This window comes from Canis lupus, chromosome 7 (assembly GCF_048164855.1).
Source record: "Canis lupus baileyi chromosome 7, mCanLup2.hap1, whole genome shotgun sequence".
In the NCBI taxonomy this organism is placed as follows: Eukaryota; Metazoa; Chordata; class Mammalia; order Carnivora; family Canidae; genus Canis; species Canis lupus.
In genome coordinates, this window is record NC_132844.1 from 57471569 (window position 1) to 57493891 (window position 22323).

The following is a 22323-nucleotide window of genomic DNA, read 5'->3' on the forward strand; positions in this document are numbered from 1 at the left end:
AATCCCAGATATTTTCATATCACATTACAGGTTGCAGATTCTCAAACTCCAGTTTATTATTATTACTATTTAAAATTGTGTAGTTACTAAACCTGCTTGTTTAACTCTTTTAATTGAATGCATTAACAAAGAAGTAAATATATTACTAAGCCACATTATGTTTTAATATTTTGATAACCAGATTGCAAGGTTAATTATTTTCCTTTAATCCTGCATGCTTTGTTTTATGTATTTAAAAACATAATTCTGAGAAGGATCGATAGTCTTCACTAGATGGCCAAAGGAGTCCATGGCACAGGACTATTTTTACCCTATTTTACTAGTGCTTTCAGCCAGAGTCAGTGGGATACAAATTTTTTCAGTCTTTATGTCTAAAAATATCTTTATTTTGCTCTTGTCCATGAATGGTCTTCTGGGTATGGAGCCAGATGTCACCCTGGAAGAAAGCATAGGTGAGAAAGGACAGTTGGATCCTGGACTAAACGTGAGACACACCATCTTTTAAAGATCATATAGAGAAAGGTCATGAAGGAGATTGATAGGAGGAACCAGGTTGAGGGGTATAGGAGAACATTAGAAGAGTGGGTGCCATGGAAGCCAGAAGAATATGGGATTTCAAGGAGGAAGCAGCCAAGTCAGTCAAATAGTGCTTCAGGGTCAGTGAATGGACCATTGACTACGGCAACATGGAAGCCATGGTGAGCACCATGAAAGTCTCTTTGTGCAGTACAGCTGACCCTCCAACAACATGGATTTGAACTGTACATTTATACATGGATGTTTTTCTAGAAATATGGTACATTACTGCAAATATATTTTCTTCCCCATATGATTTTCTTAATAACATTTTCTTTTCTCTAGCTTACTTTATAGTAAGAATATAGCACATAATACATATAACATACATAACACGTAGTAATAGACTGTTTATACAATTGGTAAGGCTTCTAGTCAAGAGTAGACTACCAGTGGTTAATTTAGGAGAGGGGGAGTTAAAAGTTATGTGTGGATTTCATCTGAGCAGAAGGGCAGGGCCCCCCTAACCTCCACATTGTAAAAGGTCGGCTGTCCCAGGGGAGGAAGACTGATCTGACTGGCTTTGGGACCAGAGAAGAGGGTGAGAATGTGGAGACAAAAAAAATCTATGTATTCGGCTTTTTGCTCCAGCTTTGCTGTAAGGGGGAGCAGGAAAATACTTCAGTCAATGGAGACAGAGAGAGAGAGAGAGAGAACATATGTTAAAGCAAGACCTTTAAAGAGGAAGGAGCATGTTTGTGTGCTGCTGGGACTGACCCAGTGCTGAGAAAGTAAGAGGAAATTGGACCCAGAGCCAAGTAGAGGAAGAGGTAGCCAGCAGGAGAAGCGGAGACACATCTTCTGAAACCAGAGGGAGGGACGAAGAGCAAGTGCAAGACAGGGTGAAAATTTGTATGTAGGAGAATTAGCATTTCCATTGGATCGATTCTGTTTTCTCAATGAAGGGTGAGGCAAGGCTACTGCAAAGAGTGAGGAGAGAAGAGAAGGTATGAAATGATCATTTTGAGAAGTGAGCAAAGTAACATAAATAATGAGACTGCCAGGCTATGTGGACTGTAGCAATTCCACCAATAGTTAGCAGGATGTTGTCCATGAGCTCTAAGTTTGCTCTCAGACACAGATAAGAACAGCTCTCTGAAATACTACCCCCATATTCCCCACTTCTCTCTAGCCTCATCGCCCTTCTGTTGTCCTGACTCTCTTCATATAAATGCTTCTTTGATGACTTAAACTAAGTCATGCTTCTGTACAACTCACGGGAAATGGGCAATATATCAACTTTTCAAAGGTACTTATGTCAGAGTAGGACTGTTCCTTCACTTAAAGTAATTTGTCTCCAAAAGTGTAATTTTAGGAATTAGGGGCAAATGGATGTAGGTTTTCTGTTGTTTCACAAATCCTGCCACAAAGGTGACAGCCTATATTACCAATGTCCCCTTATCCCCATATTTTTCAGACCATCATGGTGCCATTCATTCACTACATTTTCAGTTCAGCTGCATCCCAACATGTTAGAAAGAATTGTTTAACTTTCTTCCATGAAAGAATACAGGTGCTGGAAAGATTGGGCTAATTTATGACTTAGAGCATCATCTCAGGTGCTAATAAGTAAGTCGTGAACCAGGCATCATGAAGAAAAGTCTATAAATTTAACATAGGTTTAATACTGTCTTTTTTCTCTACTCAGAAATCATTACTCCATCCTGCCATTAGGTACAGGGATAAACACCCTGCCCATACCATGCAGTTGTCCCAGTGTAGAGGCCCTGAAAACAGTAGAGAGCCATGGAATCTGGATGGGAGTTGCCCTTACGGAGACAGAGTTTTTACAAGTCCAAACTCGGGGCTGCCACATGTTTGCAGATGAGGCTCTCTGTTACCTGAGATATACCATATCTGCTGATGTAGATCAGATGCACAAGAAAGGATCAGAGATTAGAACAGGAGTGGCCACCCAGTGTGCATGGACAGAAGAGTATATGCACTTTAGAGGAAACGCAGCTTCCTTCCAAATAGATTTCTTCCAAGACTAAGATAAGAAGGAATACACAAGTCCTCAAATAACCTGCTCTTCCCCTTAAAGCCATCAGAAGCATTAGGGGAAGGACTGAAGGAGGAGGAGTCAGTGACACATTTGGTCCATCGATAACTGACTTCATGTGCATCACAGCTGCAGGGTGTGGCTGACAAATGTCATGCTGCAGGCATAGCACATCACCTGTGAGAACTGAAGGTGGAAGCTGAAGGCTGAGGATGGCTCACAGCCGTTGATGGTCAACCCTGCCCAAGGAAAGGTCAATAAAGGTCCAAAGAGGACTGTTGGTGACACCTCCATGGAGCCGTGTCCTAAATCTGCCTTCATTTCCCCTGTGTGCTGTCCTTCTCTCTTCTGGGAAAATTAGGGAGATAATGGTGGGCGTGGAGTCCAAAACAAGATTCCATTTGGAGTGGGCTTTGGATTTCTGACAGAAGCATAAAAAGGCGAGTACAATGGGTCTGTCAACTGCATTCAATTGGTTCAAAAGATGGAAGCTTTGGGATCTTCCAAAGCAAAGTAATATAACTATCTGGAAGATATATACACAGAGCAGGTATGATAACTGTCTGTTGGTGGAATGGGCCCAGTAATAGCAAGTACAGATCAAACCTGAGAGGCCCCAGCTGAGTATAAATATGACCAGCTCCAATGAGCAGAGACGCTGCCAAGATATACACACAAACGATAAGAAAAAGACCATTTGTATACTATAAAACTGCTCAATTATTTGTTGGTTCCTTCCTTGCATAAGGACAGGTCAGTGCCGGGGGGAATTTTCCTGGCCTTGTTAGAGAAACACCAAAAGAGAGCTGACCCTGGGCCACAGGGGGTCAAAAGGGTTACCAGCATTTGGTTGTGGGTTTAAAAAAACAGGACTTACCCTGCCAAGATGTGGAGGTGGGAAGGTTTTGCGAGTTGAACCATTATGTACATCCTTGTGCTGTGTATATACTCCTACTGTAGCATTGGCATTCGTAAGTTTGTGTGTTACACTCTCAAATACTCTTCTTTAGTGAACAAAATAAGCCTCCCTGCCCTAAAGGAGCTGACATGCTAGTAATGCGGATGGAAGGGGAAACAGACAATAAACCAAACAGATACATTAGAGTGCACGAGAGGTGATATGTGAAATGGGAAAAAAATTAATCAGGGAAGAGGGATTAGGAAATGCTAAATATGGCAGTCAGCAAAGGCCTCAGTTAGAAAGTGTTGTCTGGACAAAGGAGGGAGAGATACAAAAGGCTCTCTGGGAAAACAGCATTCCAGACAGAGAGCACAGTAAATGCAAAGACTCTGAGGTGGAGTTGTGCCTGGCTTGCAAGGAGGCCAGCACGCCTGAAGCCATAGGAATGAGCAGAGAGAGAAGTAGGAGAGGAATCAAAGGAAGAAGCAGTGCCCAGGGGTGTAGGCATTACAGACCATTGAAGAGATTTTCACTTCAACTATGACTGATGAGAGCACAGGAAGGCTGAGTAGAGGTGGACATCACATAGTGTCCTCTTTATGAGGGCCATTCTGACCGTAGTGTTGCACAGAGACCAACTAGAGGCCATGATAGTAATGCAGTCAAGAGATAATGATGGCTTGATGAGAATGATGATGGTGGAAGGGGTAAGAAATGCATATATTTGGAAGGTAGAGATGATAGGATTTGATGACAAATGACAGACTATGCGAGGGAGAGCTCGAGGGTGACTTTTAGAGTTGTGGTCTGGGCCACTGGGAAGGATGGCTATGCCCTTTACTAAGATGAGAGAGACTGTTGGAGGGGGAGCAGATCAGGACTTTAGTTTTGGTCATGTTCAGTTTGAGAGCCTCCTGAATATCCAAGTAGAGATATCAAGTAGGCAGTTGGATATATATGGGTCAGGAATTCAGGAGCGAGGTCTGTGATAGAGATGTGCAGTTGGAAGTTATCAGCACAAAGATTTAAACCGTGCTGGAGCCCACCTGGGAAATAAGTGTTAGCAAAGAGTTGCAAGGACTGAGCCATGGGACACGCCAATGTTAAGAGGGAGGACCAGTAATGGATGAGATGGAGCAGTTTCATTTTCTTTCCGCTTTTATTGATCACCTACTATGTGCCAGCAGGATACTAGTTGCTGGGCATATGATAAATAAGACTAGTCCCTGCCTCCAGCTGCTTACAATCAATGCATTAAAATAATCATTCAGATGCAATGTGGTAACTGCAAAAAGACATGTACCTGGAATTATGGGTCTGGGGGGAAGGAACACTTGTCTCAGGCTGGGAGGGAGTGGAGGAGGCTCCTTGGAAGAAATAACATCTATGACTTAAAAGGAGACTAACAATTACCTAGTTGAGCAAGAGGGAAGGGTTGGGCCATGAAGCAGCCTGGAGCATGCTGGAAATACGTGTTAATTTGGTGCCAACCTTTGTGTCTGAGAAAACAGCTCTGTACAGAATGAGGTCATACCCTCAAGTCCTAAGGGAAATGTCATGCCTACAAACACATTTAACATGACTGGTGAATTACTTACTCTGGCTACACCACCACAGCCTGCTGGAAGAGGCTTGGGTTTGACTTGCCATGGACTCCAGCATCTTAGAATGCAGGAGAGGTACCTCTGTCACAGCTGCTTGACACCTTAGCCGCGACAGGGCAAAGTCTCCCCATCAGCAGCTAATCCTGGGTTGCAGCCGAGACCATATGGTGGTTCCATTTTTTATTTGTCTTTGTTTTCATTGTAAAGTGAGTGGACAAGCACAGAATGTTCCTAGCAACAAACCGGCCTGTGGGTGAGAGAGGAATTGGTCCTCAGGGAAGTGAAGGGACAGCCACCTTGGCAACACCCCATTCCAGGTCAGAGAGCCAGCTGCACCCACAGCCCACCCACAACCCAACCCAAGCAGGAAATCTCAGAGCTTTTTAGAAGAAGCATTTACCCCCGGAGCTCAGAGCTGCTTGGAAGGCAGGATGTTTCTTCAGGCCAGACCTTGGTATTTACAAAAAGAGTAACAAAAAGACTTGGATGTCAAGCTCCCCAACACTGTTACTTTTTTTGTGAGTACTGAGGTCTGGAAATTTCCCTTTCTCCTAGAGTGGGCTAACCGGCCACTGGGCATGTAGTTCTGTCCCACAGTTACTTTCCACAGCGGTTAGCCAGCAAAATTCTTTTAGTGTCCTTTACTACCACATTCATGTCCAGTGTCCTCTGGTTTTATTTCATTCCTCCCCAACATAGCCAGTGTCATTTATCTACGTTTATCCCCATGCACTCAAGTTACTCCCAAAGGAGCACATCTCATGACAAAGACAAGATATATTTCAAAGGCTTCTTTAAAGGGCCAATCTCTGCTGAGCTATAGGCAAACCTAGCAGAAAGCAAAGGCGGAGACACTATCAAATCCATACAGGTAGCGATTATGACTGCAAAAGGTTCTTTCTGGCAGAGATAACAACAGCCAACACTTACACCTGCTCCCTACATGCCAGGCACTGCTACAAGTATTTTAATCTTCACCGCAAACCTGAGGTAGGAGCTATTGTTACTCTGATTTTGCAAGTGAGGAAACTGAGGCACAGAAGGATTAAATAACCTGTTGAGTTTCCACAGAGCCACTAGTGGGCAGATCTGGAGTCCATACTCTCATCCCCAGGCTACTCTGGGTTTTCAAGACTGGGGTGCTCTTCCACTACTTATATTTAATATTATAGATTTTTTAGTATAAGAAAGAATCTGGGGTATCTTTGCCCATCTCCTAGAGAAAAAGTTAATACCTCAAATACCTAACACGGGAAATTAATTTGGAATATTTTGGAATACAATTGAAGCCATCCGGCTCTGTGAGTATGTGCTTTAATGCTCTTCCTAATATTTTTTTAGGGCAAGAATAGTATTTTATATAGACTCGAAAGATGTATTCTTCATGGTGATTCACCACATTAACTATTTTTAGCTTTTAGCTACAAATAACAGAAAACCCAACTGGAACTGGTTTACATAATAAGGATTTTTATTGTGCCCCTAATGGTAAATCCAGAGGTAATGTGCATCCACGACTGGCCTCATGTCCAAGCAAGCTCCGCTGCCTAGCCAGGAGAATGAGACCAGTGTGCTTTAGACCAATCACGATGCACTCCTGGCCTTAGGGAGCAAGTTCCCTTCCCTGAGCTCCCCAGCCACACTTGGGCTTGCGGCAAGGAGGACCTGGAGAGTCAGCTGGGATGGGCAAACACCAAATCTCCCAATGATGATACTTCAGGATTTCTCTCCCTTTAGTGCCCGTGGTTCTTGGTCACCCCGCTTCAAAGAATGAAGGGGTAGACCAGACCAAGAGTGGTGGGCAGCAAAGCAAAGTTTATTGAGCAATAATATTACACTCCCAGAGAGAGAGGGGGTCCCTGAGAAAGTTGCCTCCTGGGAGTTAGGGATTTCTATGAGCTCTTTTGCAGAACTATCGTAAACCATCAGGGTTGCCAAGTCATGCCCATCAGATCTTTGGTCATATATCTGTCTACCTACTAGGTTGCTGTCCATGTGCTGATGTTTTTTTGTTGTTGTTGACATCACGGGGCTTAGGTCTTAACTGCCCCTTGACCAGGATATTGACAAATGCTTTGTGGTTTACTGTCTTATTTTAGGACATTTTGCAGAAGTCATTTCTGCAAAGCCTGCGAAACAGAATGCTAGTGCGGTCCTGTCTGGGCTGCAAAACAGGATGTCAGTGCTGTTTTATTTTAGCCATCCTGACTCCATATTTTCTTTGTGGGGCCCTGACTACCAAACTGTCCAACCAAGTCCTAACAACGACATGGAGTGGACTAGAGAATACAGTTGAGAACCAGTGCCGAGAAGCAGAATGACATTGTGGAGGTTCATCCTCCTTTGTTCATTTTTCCAAGTGAGAGTCACCACCTGATTGGGATGGCCTATATTTCCTTATTTTTTTTTAAAGTTTCTATTTAAATTCCAGCTAGTTAACATACAGGGTGATATTAGTTTGAAAGGTACAATATAGTGACTCAGTGTGTCCACGTAGCCCCCAGTGCTCATCACTGCCCATGTCCTCCTTGAAATTCATCCTCTTTTTTGTCAAAATTCTTCATTTTTGTCTTAAGCCTGAGTACCACTGGTAGTTGTCAGCATGTCTAAGGGTGATGTCTTTGAGCAGATGGGAAGGTGGGCAAAAAGGAGAGAAAGTTGGGGGTGGAACAGGAAAAGAGTATGAGCTTGTAGAATGAGAGCCCAGGTCCCCAGAGAGCTCCTCCTCTCTGCCAGGCTCACACTCGAGCCTGTGAACTCAGTGGTACCGTTATCCACTATCACACAAAACAAAACCCAGTCTCCGTGGAGTCCTGTAATGTGTGAAAGGCCACAGAAATAGAAACCTGTGGGACTATCGTTTGAATCCCTACAGTTCGACACCAGAGTCCTTGGTGTGACATCACAAGGGTCTCTCTAAACAGTTTGGAGACTACATGCATCAGACTCAAACTGGAGACTTAATTTACAATGCAGATTCCTGGGGTCCAGGCCTCGTTCACTAGCCTCTCTCCACAGGTCGCAGTGCAGAGTAGGAAATCAAACAACATTCCCCACACTCACGTATAAGAACAGGTGAATGGGCATCTATTGCTTGTCATCTGTGTTCTGACCTTGGGCAAGTCACTGTTTCTCCATGGGTCTTGGTTTCCTAACTTCTAAAATGAGGATGGGGAGGTCACTTCCAGGTCAACACCTCTGATCATAATTTGTCTTTAAACCCATGACCTGAGGCCCCTGGGTGGCTCAGCTGGTTAGGCATCTGCCTTCAGCTCAGGTCATTATCCCAGGGTTTGAGCCCCGTGTCAGTCTCCCTGCTCAGCAGGGAGTCTGTTTCTCCCTCTCCCTCTGCCTGCTACTCCCCCTGTTTGTGTTCTCTCTCTGTCAAATAAATTAATTATTAAAAAAACAAAAACAAAAACAAAAGCCAATGACCTGAATGCAATCCACCAACTGGCCCTTTTCCATGCATCTTCTTATCTTTAAATATTAGTGCTGTTATCAAGATGGTATTTTAAGCATCACAGCATTTGTCACATAAATATCCATAGAGTTTTCCTGGAAATCTGAGAGAACCAGCTGTCCCCTTCATGTGGCAGATTGGAAGTACAGCTCTCTCTCTCTCTCTCTCTCAAGTCTAGGGCTAAAGCTAATGGCAGCTTTAGGTCTTTTCATACTCTAGGAATTGTTTTTTTTTAATTCTCTGACTTCTTGACACTGTGAGACACAAGGACTCATCAATAATTTTGTTTTCCTTCCACTCTGAAAACACAATCTAATTTAGAGAACATCGTTCGAAGGTTTAAACAAGGCATCCTACATCTTAGCTCTAACCCATTTGGGGGTTGCTTTAGTTTCATTTTTCTGATTTTTTCTTTGGTGAAAGCAAAGCCAGGACTAGGGGCATTGGCCAAACAAGTCTGGCCACTCGGTGGAGAGGTTTCTAGATAAGAAGGATCTGAAGGACTTCCCATGGGCGTAAGGGAAATCGCACACGCCATCCGGGGAAGAGGACCAGGAAATCACTTCTTGTTTTTCAAACAGCAGCGAGCCTCTCACGGATGGCGCTGTGAGGCTTGGAGGAGCACCACGGGCAGGGGAGGCGCGGGAGAGAGGGGAGGCCGAGCTCGGCACCCAGCTGCCAGTCCTGCCCGAGCCCTCACAATGAATCCTGCTCGGCTTTGCCTTCATCGGGTGTAGGTTTCCTTGAAGACTGCGGGGCAAATGGCCTCATAGTGGAAACCTGGATGGTTTTAGTCGTCTGATCAGAGCAGAAGCCAGCCTGGGGACGGCGGTGCTGGACAGGTACGCGTATTCTCCTGCTGTTCTTCTCCTCCCTCTGTAGCAAGACCTCAGTGGCACCTCAGTCACTTCGACCCTCCTTTTAAGACATCGTCCAGTTATTATCCTCTTTGCCTGGTCATCTTTTGTGTAGCTCTAACATGGATGTTGCCAGAGTAAAGCATATTTGGTCAAGAGCATTGTGCAGGCTGTTGGCCAAATTGATGAGACTGTGTTTAGGGAGATTGTGCATCATTCAACCAGCTGGTATCTTTTAAGGGTTTTCTCTATAATAAAGAGAGCTTTCCTTTTGTCTTTCTTTCTTTTTCTTTCTTTCTTTCTTTCTTTCTTTCTTTCTTTCTTTCTTTCTTTTCTTTCTTTCTTTCTTCTTTCTTTCTTTCTTTCTTTCTTTCTTTCTTTCTTTCTTTCTTCTTTCTTTCTTTTCTTTTTTTCTTTCTTTCTTTCTTGGAATTTTCCCATCCCTGAGCCAGAAAATACTATAAAGACCAGAGAATTCATCAATGCTGTCATGAGTGTTTCCATGGCCAGGCAGCCATGTGGCAGTTGTGCTGACAAAGCAAGAAGCTACACCATGTTTATTAGGAGCAGCACCGAGTATTCTCTCAGCTCCCAGGCAGTCCTCCAGACAAGGAGTGATCTCCAAAATGTTAAACTGTCACCTCTCCCCCATAACCCAGGGGAAAGGGTTTACAGTCAGTGCTGGGAAGGAAGTCAAGAAAAGTGCTGGCTTTAGGAACTGAGTAGACTTGTCTTGTGCATTCTAGAAGGAGGAAGGCTCTCTGATGTGTGGCTTGCTTAAACCATGTTTTCTTAAGCTTTGTAGAAAGCCAGGCTGTGCCACTTCACTGGCACTCAGTTCTTCCTTTCATAAAGGGCTCATGGCTTTGGTCTTTCATGTCTGAATTGTACCAGTAGCACATGAAGATATTCCTACTGTACTAGAATATCTCTAACACCCTCCATTACCCACTCTTTTCTTCTCCTCTCCCCAATTATCCCATCAATAGTGTGCTATGCATCGTACCAGTTATTTCTGTCTTCTCAGCTCTGAGGACAAGCCAAGGCACAGAGTGCAATAAATCACCATTGTCAGATTCATTTATCGATCTTTAACAGCACCTTCTCTCACCAAAATATAAATTGAAAAAAAAAAAATTAAAAAAATAAAAAAAATAAAAAAAAAAAACAAAAAAACAAAATATAAATTGATACATGGGGGGAGGGGTGTGTGTGTGTGTGTGTGTATGTGAACAGCTCTTTTTTTTTTTTTTGAACAGCTCTTTTATCACTTAGAAAAGTCCAAAGCAGTTTTATTCATTTTTATCATTATTACTTTTGTGTTGATTTTGGCTTCGGCAAATAATATTAATAATAGCTTCCTACAGACTAAACTCTAGATTTTCCAACTGGAGGTCTGGCCTTCCCTCCTAATGGCCATCAAAAGCAACCTTGTTTTGGAAAAAAAGAAAAAGAAAGGAAAGGAAAGGAAAGGAAAGGAAAGGAAAGGAAAGGAAAGGAAAGGAAAGGAAAGGAAAGGAAAGGAAAGGAAAGGAAAGGAAAACGAATTGGATAGATGGATGAATGGCTAGCCAGCTAGCTAGCTAAAAGCCAGTTAGATCAAGTGGTTGGTCCAGGGAAGATAGGATGAGAGTGGGAGAGATTCACTTTTAATTTAATGGATAATAAATTTTTTAAACAGATAAGTTCAGTTTTTACCTCTTTCACCCTTCTGTAAAAGAATGACCTTTTATTTTCTCCAGTATACAATGTTACAAGTAAAAAAGAAAAAATCATTATGAACAAGTTGATATGGGTCATGGAGGGGGGGTCTGGAAAGAAGTTGCAAATAAGCAATGTCAAATCCAAGAATAATCACAAGATACTTTCAGTTGTTATTTGGTATTTTCTTGTCCTGTCCAAGGTTTTGCTATCCCAATTAGAAGGTCACTTGGCCCTGCCAATTTTGGACATTCTATAGTGCTTCTTGAGCATCCTGTTAAATTTGCCTACCCGGATCCCTCTCCTGGGTGTGGCTAATCCATTTAATCACTTGACCATACTGCCTGGCGCTAGCCCCATGCAGAGACTGCCCCTTCTTTCACCCCATCACAGGGGAAGCAGATGTCCCATCTCGTTTTATGAAACACAAAAACGAAAGACTCAGACACCAAGTGGTCTGCCCGCATCACACACTGGATCTTTTTGGGGCACAAGATAAGAAAAAAACCCAGGTCTCTGGCTTTCCAACCCCATTTTTGGGTAGTAATGTGAGGCTAGAAGGCTTGTGGAATAATTAACATGATTTGGATGGGTTCTGTCTGCTTTGTAGCAACAGATTCCCAGTTTTGCCAGGATCCTATAGATAGATCAAGCTATTGCCTGGACCAGATTTTAGCAGATTCCAACACCTGTTGTCCATTAGTATCACAAGGAAAGCAATGCCTAGACATATCTCTGGGGCAACTAAATTAGAATCTCTGGGCAAGAGGCATGTTGTCTGTTTGTGTGTGTGTGTGTGTGCGCGCGCGCGCGCGCGTGTGTGTTTTAATCTCCAAAGTGATTCTTTTATATAGCTAGGGTTGCAAACCACTGAGTCCTAACTGTAAGGGATAAAGTAGCTACATGGAGAAGCAGAAGCAAGCCCTGTTCGTGTGCCGGAGAAGTTGGGGCTGGAAGCGCCAGCAGCTGTGAGCACACGAGCAACTTGTGTTAAGATTCTGGCTGCTGCTGCCTATGACAGGGACAGACCCATCTCACACCTGCATGTGAGAATGCAGTTGTCCAGTTCCCGACAATGGCAATGCCACACTGCTGATTTCATGGCAGATATACTGGCTCACTGTTACTTGTAGATTTTACAAAACCAGATGAAATGTTCTAGGTAAACAGGATGTGCTCTTCTTGTGCCAAATGATTATGGTGGGTCATCCATTTTATTCAATGTCACTTTAACATGTGTGTCCCAATCCCCAGAAAAAAAGGATGACAAAGATACTAATTCTCCTTTTCAGGATAAGTTCTCCTTTTTCAGAAATGCTTATATTGAAATGTTAAAATTTTATGAAAGCATCATTGTTATCTGCTTTTCGGTTGAGATGGAAACATAACTCTTTTTCTGAAAACATGAAAGTATCCCAAACCTAAACATTCCTAGAAAAAACATATCGATGTGCACATGCAGAAGAAAAAAAAATGGGGGCCATGATAGTTCTACCAATACAGGGTTTAAGGATGAAATGAGCCAAGTGTTTGCAAAGTGCTTAGTCTATCAATAAAATAAAATTTAATCACTATTACAAAAATAAACAGTATTTTATAGCAATTAAGGAAATGAACTTGATCTGTAAGAATCAACACAGACAAATTTCAAAAACTGAACTGGAAAAAACCAGGTATGCAAAAAGATACATAAAGTAAATACCATTTGTGTAAAGTTTTAAAACAAGACAATAGTATAAGGAGCACATAGACATACACAAAAGTAAAAGTACAAAACCAGAATGAAAATACTAAACTGCAACTTCAAGATATTACCTTCCCTCTAGGAAGGGAAGGAGAAAAACTGGGGTCAGGAAGGTACACAAAGGAGCCTTAACTATATCCGGACCATTTTACTTCTTAAAAACAAAATCTACGGCAAACATGTAAAATGTAGCATTTGTTAAATCAGAGGTGTAAGGATCACAGTATTCAGTTTTATTTTTTCTGTAAGTTTCAAGTGTTTTTTACTTAAACTTTTTAAAAGTCTATATTACAAGGAAATTCGCCACTAACTGTAGCAGTTTATATGACCCACTGCTTTCTGGATTGAGATAGATGATAGATAGATAGATAGATAGATAGATAGATAGATAGATAGATAGATAGAAAATCAGGGGTGTTTTTAATCATAAAACATGCTCCAAGGACCGTCCCCCTTCCCTGCCAACATCTCTCAATATAGTGCAAACTAGTTTTGCTCATCACTGTCATGTTTGTGTCCTGTATAGAGAACACGAGGAGGGGCTCTATCAGCTTATGTCAATGTCCCAATGTTCATGAGTAGGTATCGTGGGAAGGCTAGCTGACCAAAATATCTGCATGGGCTCTGGGAACGCTATTCCCAGAATTCACAAGTTATTTATCAACTCAGCATTTCAGCTCACATTGTATGATTCCAGTCGTGAAGTTTCAATAACTGAAATCTTACCTATTTCCTAAAAATCATCTCCAAACTGAAACCTTCAAAGGCACAGTTTGGTGGAAGCATCTGCTGGATAGATTTGCTAAGTGCTCTGGAATTACCAAGGCAGAGAATCCTTTCCTTTACTTAGCTTACACTCTTAACAGGAGGCAACGGAGAGGCATGGGGAATTTTAATAATAACTGGTAATACTTGATGAGTGTTTAGTATGTGCCATTATGCTCAGTGTTTTACAAAGGTGGTTAATTCAGGTAGTTCCATAAACTACATCAAATGCTATTATAGGAGCTAGTTTATTGATGTAGGGATTTACAGTTAAGTAAGTTGCCTGAGGCACACAAAGCCAGCAACTAGTATAGTCGGGACTCCAGCTCACCCAGCCTGACTTTGGAGTCATGCCTAATGACCATGCTATGCTGCAACAGTCACAATGCACTGTGAAAAGCTCCACATGGCAGAGACATGCAGTGTAGACAAGAGAAAGACGCATCTCTGGAGGAGACGAGAAAAGAGGCAGTATGCTGTAAAGATTAAAGAGTTCAGACTTGGGCAACAGATTTAACTATTTTACCATGTGACCTCAGGTGTGTTATTTAATTTACTCATGCCTCAGTTTCCTCATCTGTAAAATGGGGACCATGATAGTTCTTCCAATACAGGATTTAAGGATGAAATGAGCCAAGTGCTCGCAGAGTGCTTAGTCTAATGCCTGGCACGTAGCATGAGCTTGATAAATGATAGTAATGATAGTAAATGATAGTAATGATTGTTGCTGTTACTAAGGGAATAGCAAGACCTGGAATGAGTAAAGCTCAGAAAGGAGGAATGGGACATTTCAGTTGCCAAGAATGGTTTGAGAAGAAGCTGATAGGCAGCAATCCATTTGACCAGTATTTATGGTTAATATTTAAGACACATTTAGCAAGAGGAGGCACAATGAAAGCTTGTCAGCCTACTACATATGCGAGTGTGGTCGAAGAAAAACGCAGCAGAGCTGGGTTCACACTTAGGTTTCAGGGATCGTGCTCACCAGATGCAGTAGTCCAAATATTCCTTGGTCATTTGAAAATGAAGAATTTGAATGTGGGAGACAGCAATCTATGAAAAATAGTGTTCTAGGCAAATGAATCTGCTGATAGTGTGTTGGGGTTATTGATCAGGGTGGGGGAAAGAGTGAGAAGCCCATTCAGATTACTGCAACCATCCAGATGTGAGACGATCATGTCCGAACCAGGGTGGCAGCCAGGGGAAAGCAAGCAGCAGTGGAGGCAGTGACAGGACTTAGTGGCTGGTTGAATTGCTGCGTCCTCTCCTGCTCACTACCTGTTCAGGGGTGAGCCTGGGAAGCCTGACAGCGAGGCCAGCTGTTGGCAAATCTGGAAAAAATATGGGTCAGGAGATAGCAGTGGGAGAGAAGAATGACATTCAGTCTTAGAGGAGCTTAATTTTGACCCAGGTGCGTATAGTATGGTTGGGGAGACGCTCCTGATGTGTAGCAAAGAGATCAGGGTGGAAATAAAGTTTTGGGAACTCTCACATAGTAAGATAACTACAATTATGGAAGTGGGCGAGCTCCCTAAGAGAGAGTATGTCAAGGCGGGGGGTGAAAGGAGGACCCAGGACAGTTTTAGGCAAGTGCATGGTGGGGCAGTTGTGGATGAGGAGGAGGACTCACAGGGGAGGGAGGAAAGGAGTAAAAACTGGAGTTATAAGACACCCAAGAGGAGGAGGGGCGGCATGAAGGAGGAGGTACTACGTGGCTTCATAAACCTAGAACCCATGACACTGGCAAATATCAAACTGTCTCAATTAAAGAACCTTGGAATGTTCCCAACTTCTCAGGGTACTGAATTTTGGGGGGAAAAATAATACTTTTTTTTTCATTTTGAGTGGCATGCACACCTTATTCTTAAAGTTTGACAGAATTCCTAGAGGGAGAAAAGAAAATTTCAGAGAAATGAAGTCCCTGGCCAAAGACAACAATGCCTTGTCTCAGGAGATGAAGGGAATAAAGGGCTCCTGAAAGCAGGAGACACAGAAGGCTAAGGCGGCCCTGCCAATTATTAAATTGTTGGAATATTTTAAACCATGTTGTAAATGGCAGCCTTGAGCCCCTGGAATGCTCAGAATGACCCCCCTCCCCCGCCACCCACCTCTATTTCAGCCTCCCAGCCCTCGGACCCTCCCACAGACCTCCCCACTGTCCAGAATGACGGCCTCCAGGCCTCTGCTCCTGCACAAGAGCAGATACTGCTCCGATTGGTCCATTCATATTATGATTAATACTCCAGTATTCTTTGGAATCTCACTTGATGAAGGTTAGAACCACAGAGCTGTAAGGTTTGGACCCATACCCAAGCCCTCTGATGCTCTATCCAGCAGCACTATAGCCAACCACAGGGCCACCCTCCATCACAACTGGCATGCACCCCCGGCATTGTTTTGCCAGGGTTTAGGGAAACCCCTCCACATGGTAAATGAAAGTAGCAAGATAGATGAGATAAGGGCAGAGTTAGGAACTTAATGTTTTCATAAAGATGGCAATCTCTTGCTTAAAGGTTAAAATCCTCCAGGGATTTACAACAAGGAACGAAGGATAAAAGGTTATCAACGCTGCACACATGTGCAGTGTGTTTTGGAAAACTTGACTCCATTGTGTACAAACAAATGTTCTTCTGTAATCTGATCGTCCTGAGCCACCCTGACACAATGCTGCAGTAGGACCTTATTTCAAGGCAAGGGAAAATTAAATAGAAAAAATTTTCAAGGCAGTCCTTTAATTGGCATTGTGTTTCGTGTTCGTGTTAAATAAATATTTAGCTTCTAGTTCTGCATGTGCGAGAGATGAATCATCTCATTAAATAATGTCAGCAAAGATAAGTCTTATCACCTCTGCAGTTGAAAATACAGATCTGTGAGGGCAGACTCTTAAAGTTATACTTGAGGATTTTTAATCTGTATTTCTACAGTTTGGGAGGGAGTTTACTGATGATACCCTGTTGCCGCATGGAGATGAGCAAAGAGTAATAATCCCAGCAAAATTTGCAATGGAAGTCCTTCCTCCTGAAATGTGGTATTACCATTTGGCATCTACAATCAAAAGGATCTGCTTTGAATTATTCTCCAGTAGTAGAATGATGTAATGTATGCATATATTATTTCCAGTCTCTCGCCTACTATATATTTTTTAAGATTTTATTTATTCATGAGAGACACAGAGAGAGGCAGAGACATAGGCAGAGGGAGAAGCAGGCTCCCTGCAGAGAACCTGATGTGGAACTCAATCCCAGGAGCCCAGGATCGCGACCTGAGCCCAAGGCAGACATTCAACCACTGAGCCACCCAGGCGTCCCTCTCGCCTACTATTTTGATCAGAAGTACATGTTTAAAAATAGCTATGTGAACATGTAATCTGTGTCCTAGAACATGCAAAGCAGGGAATAGGGAGACAGGCCAGTGGCTTCTTTAACTTGTCTAGTTAGCCAGTCACAGGCCAAGCGTTAGTAAGAGGCATGGCTTCCCTTGATATAGTTCTCATATGCAATAGAATTAGTTCCTTTCTTAAAAAGAAAGTCACACATGTACCATCACTACTATGTGTGACAGTAGAGCCAAGCAGGTTACATATGGGAAAAATCTACACTGTCTCTTCCCAAATGTCTTGGCTCAATCATCTTCTTTGATAGGGCCTCTGGTTGTTGGAACTCTGTGGGCCTCAGTCCTAGAATGTCATCTCTACTGTCTCTACTGTCTTCCTAATCAATCTCACCACTCCTATGGTTGCAAGTACCTGCCTGCCCTGGTGCCTGCTCACCTCAGCAGCCCTCTCATATCCAGCCCCTGGTTCCTTTTGGTATTCTAGGCACTCTGGCCCATTTGCCAATCCTTGAATGTTCCATACATTTTTCTACCTCAGGACCTTTGCGCATGATCTTCTTTCTGCCTGGAACCCTCATGTTCCTCTCCCTCTGAACTCTCTTTTGTTTTCAGTTAATTGCAACTCACACTTCAGATTTCAGTTCAGTTAAGCACTTCCTCCAGGATACCTTCCACAGATCCCCAGAACTAGGTCATGTCCCTCTGTTAATTAGACTTTACTAGACAGTTCAGCACGGTAGCTCAAAGGATGGGCTCTGAAGTTAGATTTCTCTGGCTCACATTCTGGCTCTGGCAGTTACTAGCTGTGCGACTTGGAGCAAAATATTTAACCATTCTGCGGCTCAATCTATTTGATAGCGTGCTGTTCATTACATATCATACTAAAACCCCTGCACTGGAATTGCTGTGAGGATTAGAAGATTTAAACAGTAAATGCTCAGCTCGGTGCCTGGCACATAGTAAGTGCTCAATAACAGAGTAGTGTTTTGATTATTCTCCTTGGTCACGCTTTCACAGTCATAGTGAAACAATGAATTGTGTACCTGATTCTTCAGTGATGCTCATCTATGCCATTAGACTCTAAGCTCCATGGAGACAGGGATCATTCCTTGGTTTCCTGTCTCTTTCCCTGCACCTAGCAGAGCGCCTGGCACTTAGCAGGATTTAATCAATGCTTGTGCAGTGAATGAATACAGAAATGGATACATGGTAAGGGAATAAATAGAATTGCTCCATAATATACTTAGAACAATAAATATAACACAAGGAGGAAGGTTAAGGGCCTAGATTAAGTGGGTGGCAGAGGAAGTAGAGACTATTTATAGCTGGACAGATCAACAAACTCCAGCCTGGAGGCCACCTTTTGTCTTGTCATTGAAGGATGGATAGAATTTGAATATGTGGTGATTATCCGGAGTCCCAGGAGCAGGGAAAGATGGAGGTTACCAAATCAAGTAAATGGCAGGATTATTTTGGTTTTGCCAAGCATTGAAAATAGTTTGACGGTAATAACTGCCTCTCCCCACTGCCAAGATTAATTCTCAAAGATTCTTTTTTGCATCTTTAGTTTTGCATGAACACTGGAAAATCTCTTACACCATTTTCAATTGTGAAAAATCAACCACCTTGATTTGAAATGATGAAATGCTAAAAAATCAACCATCTTGAAAATCTAATTGATGCTTATTAAAGATGCTTGCTCTGGAATATAAAATCCCAGCCATGGAAGGCCTGGAGTATCAAAGAAAACAATTGCTTCTATTCTAAAAGCAATGAGGAGCTGAACAGGGAATACTGTGTGAGAAGGCACTTCCAGAAAATTAATCTCGTATCCATGTAGACAGAAGCCATTGTAGTGATGCCAGTGAGAGGCAATGAAGACCTGAACCATATAGTAAGTCAGAGGTGGGTGGAATAAATATAAGAGAGAGTTATGGTTAGGCTCAGAAGGCAAAGTGAGGTTACCTTGCCTTTGAAATAAACATGAGAATTTTTAGGCTCTTTGAACATTCATGGGACTTCAGAGGCCAACTCCCATACTGAGTGAAGTCAACTCTCTGCCTTTGCTGATAACACAGTTGAGACCTGAAAGATAAAGGGACTTGCCCCAGATCACACAAGTGGTTAGTGGCAGAGTGAGGCTAGAACTCATAGTCCCAGTTGCCTGATCGAGTGTCCATACAGAGAAAGTTTCCCATTTATTCCTGTCAGTATTCCACCAGGAAGGCCTTGTAACCCAAATGGTACATCTTCCCCAAAGGAATTGACTGCTTAGCTTATAATTTTGTCACTACTGTGTGTCAGCTCTGTGGCCTTGGTGAGTTACTCCTTCTTCTAACTTTCCGTTTCTACCTCTGAAAAGTAGAGAACATTGAATGGTACCACAGGATCATCAAGGGGGTTAAATGACATGATCCTTGGAGAAAGCTTAGCATTGTATACCTGGAACACAGACTGGGTGGTTTCACAGTTTAGAGAAATCTATTTTGTCACAGTTCTACAGGTGAGAATCAGAGATCAACATACCAGCAGGGGTGATTTCTTCAGAGGCCTCTCTCTTGGGCTGGTAGATGGTCATCTTCCTCTGGAATTTTTGCATGGTCCTTCTTCGGCATCTGTTTGAGTCCTAATCTCCTTTTCCTAGAAGGCCACTGATCATACTGGATGAGGGCCCATGGTAATGACCTCATTTTAACTTAATTACCTGTTTAAAAACTGTGTCTTCAAATAAGGTCACATTCTGAGGAACTGGGGTTAGACTTCAAGGTATCAATTTTGGAGGGACACAACTCGACCCATAACAAATTCCAGCGATGACCAGGCCCTTTTGTGCTTTGTGGGCACGATCTCTAATGCCTGCAGCAAATGCTGCAGGGTGGGTGCTGTGATCCTTGTCATTCATATCAGCAAACTGAGGCTTGGTGGGGTGAAGTGTCTCACCTGTGGTTACTGAGTGGTGGAGCTGGAATCAGAACACAAGCCTGTTCTGCTAAAGCTGGTGCTCTTTCCACTCTAGTCTACTACAGGAATGAGGGAATCACCTGAGCTCTACTGCCACCAAATTCTCTTTCCAAGCCACAGCAAAAATAGCTCTGCCTTCTTTGGTGCCAGTAATTATTTGGGAGAACAATGCCCTCCTGAGGACCATGGCCAAGCCTACGTCACAGTGGTTGGGCAAGCTGCTCAAGGGAACTTCCACGGAGGGCTCAGGGGACAGCTAAACCTCACCCTTGGGCTCCTTTTGTTCCCTCTGCTTATGCTGTTCTTCTTTACCTGAGGTTCTCTTTTCTTTCTCCATTTTATGTTAAAGCATCACCCATCCTTCAGAGTCTGGCCACTCCCAAATTCACCCTGCTTTGCCCCCATCCTCAGTTTCAGGCTGGCTTATCACTTGCACACTGCATCTCACTTGGGGGTGGATCTGGCTCTGTTAGTTACTAGCTGTGTGTCCTGAGCAAAGTCTGCAACCTCTCAGGGCCTTCATTTTCTCATCTATGAATTAGGATAAAAATACCTACCACACAGTATCATTGTGAGAAGCAAACTAAGTGAGCTAACATATTTACTGCACTCAGCACTGTGCTTGGTACATAGTAGACATTCAGTACATAGTGGTTTTTACTTTGACGTTTTTCAATCTATGTTTGGTGCCTTCCCAATGAAACTGAGAGCTTCCTGGGGGCAAGGACCATGACTCATGTCCATTTGTGTTGGCAAAGCACAATTTGGGGGCTGCAGAAAACACTGTATTTGTCAGCACATAAGCGTGCAACATATTTGATACTAGATAAGACATAAAATACAATCTCAAGTAACAGACTTGTCTATTGGATTGTATCAAAAACTATTGGGTAGGGGGTGCCTGAGTTTGATTTTGGCTCAGGTCATGATCTCCGGGTTGTGAGATTGAGCCCCGTGTTGGGCTCCATGCTCAACATTGAGCCTGGTTAAGATTCTCTCCCTCTCCCTCTGCCGCCCCCCCTCAAAAAAACAAACAAGCTATGAGGTGGAACACTTCAGAGCCCACACTTCCATTAATCCATTCATTCATTCACCATTGACTGATTGCTTCCTAAATGCATCCCTTTGAGCTTCGGGTTCTACATAGTTTCTTTAGCAGAGAAAGCTATAGGCCAGTGATGGAAGGTACCAGAGTGCAGTGCAGGGGAATGTGGAAAGAGCAATAGATTGTTGAACATACAGATCTGCAGACCTCAAACCTCCCTATGCATCAGAAACAGCTCAGATGGATGCAGAATATTGACTCCCAAACCCCAGAAGTTCTAATTCAATTGGCCTATGGTGATTTTAAAACAACATATAAGCAAATGAAAAAAAAAAAAAGAAACTCCTCAGCTGATGGTTCTGATGTACAGCCAGAGATAAGAACCACTGAAGGAGACGATGCACAAACACTCCAGGGAAATTCTTCTCTAGGCAATGCTAAGGGGAGGGACTGTGTGCTGGGCTAGGGTAGGGAGTAGAGCCCTGGGCTGGAGGCAGGAGGACGCACCAGTTGAGAGACTGAGCAAGTGTGCATTCACATTGTCACCCCGCCTTCCTCTTCCTCAAGAGGATCCAGAAGAGTATCCAGGCGAGGGTCCCAAGGGGAGAGGGGCTAAGGAAACCAGAGAGCATGAAAAGGCAGAGCTGTGTAGAGCTTAGGAAATTAATCCTTTCCAGAATGAACCTCACTGTTGCCCTACTCAGATGGAGCTGGCAATCACAACTTGATGATGACATTGGGGGATCAGACCTCACAGAGGTGGCTATTTTGTGACCATGCTTCTAACCTTGCAAAGGCACCCAAGCCCACTTGCTTCCCCTCTACCCCAAAGTCTGGGCAAGTCGGGGCTGATGAAAGCTTTCCAGGAAAGCAGTTGATTTTAAGCACTGGTGGTTCCTAAGATGTGGGAGAACAGGTCCTTGGTCCGTTTCAGGTCAGTCTTGCAGTGGCAGTTCCTGACACATAATCACTCCTCAAGATAACGTCATTATGGGACTGCTTCAAGGAAGCCAGACCCCCATCCTGCAAATAAATGCAGTGCTGCTGGGAATCCTGAGGACTTATTCCTGGCATATGATGTCAGGACGCTTGACTTCCCTCTCCTCGTCTTCTAACTTCACAGACAGGAAAATAGGGTCAGAGAAGATCCGGAAGTGGCCCATCACCCCAGGGTTTGTGCTGAGCATGAGATCATATTTCCCAGCTTTTTCTAAGACACAGCCAGCTCATTCATGTTGCTGAGTTTTAATAGAGACTATCCAGGATTTAGGACTTAAAAAGAGAAAGAAATTGAGAACGACAGGAGATAATTTTCTTTCCTCTCTGCCTGTTTGTCTCTGTGCTTCTTGGCTATTGTTGGCCATTTCATCC

At 43.3% G+C, this 22323-nt stretch overlaps 1 protein-coding gene across 12 annotated transcripts in view; it reads left to right on the forward strand.

The window, feature by feature from the left end:
* Positions 1-22323, forward strand: part of ADGRF5 (adhesion G protein-coupled receptor F5) — a 102192-nt gene that overhangs the window by 20744 nt on the left and 59125 nt on the right. For 5 of the 12 annotated variants that reach the window (XM_072832747.1, XM_072832741.1, XM_072832748.1 and 2 more), the window contains exon 1: positions 8652-9388. The exons of the other annotated variants lie outside the window; for them this stretch is intronic. The gene's annotated coding sequence lies outside the window, so the exon portion shown is untranslated. Of the gene's footprint in view, positions 1-8651; positions 9389-22323 lie in introns of those variants that run through there. 12 annotated transcript variants of the gene reach the window in all.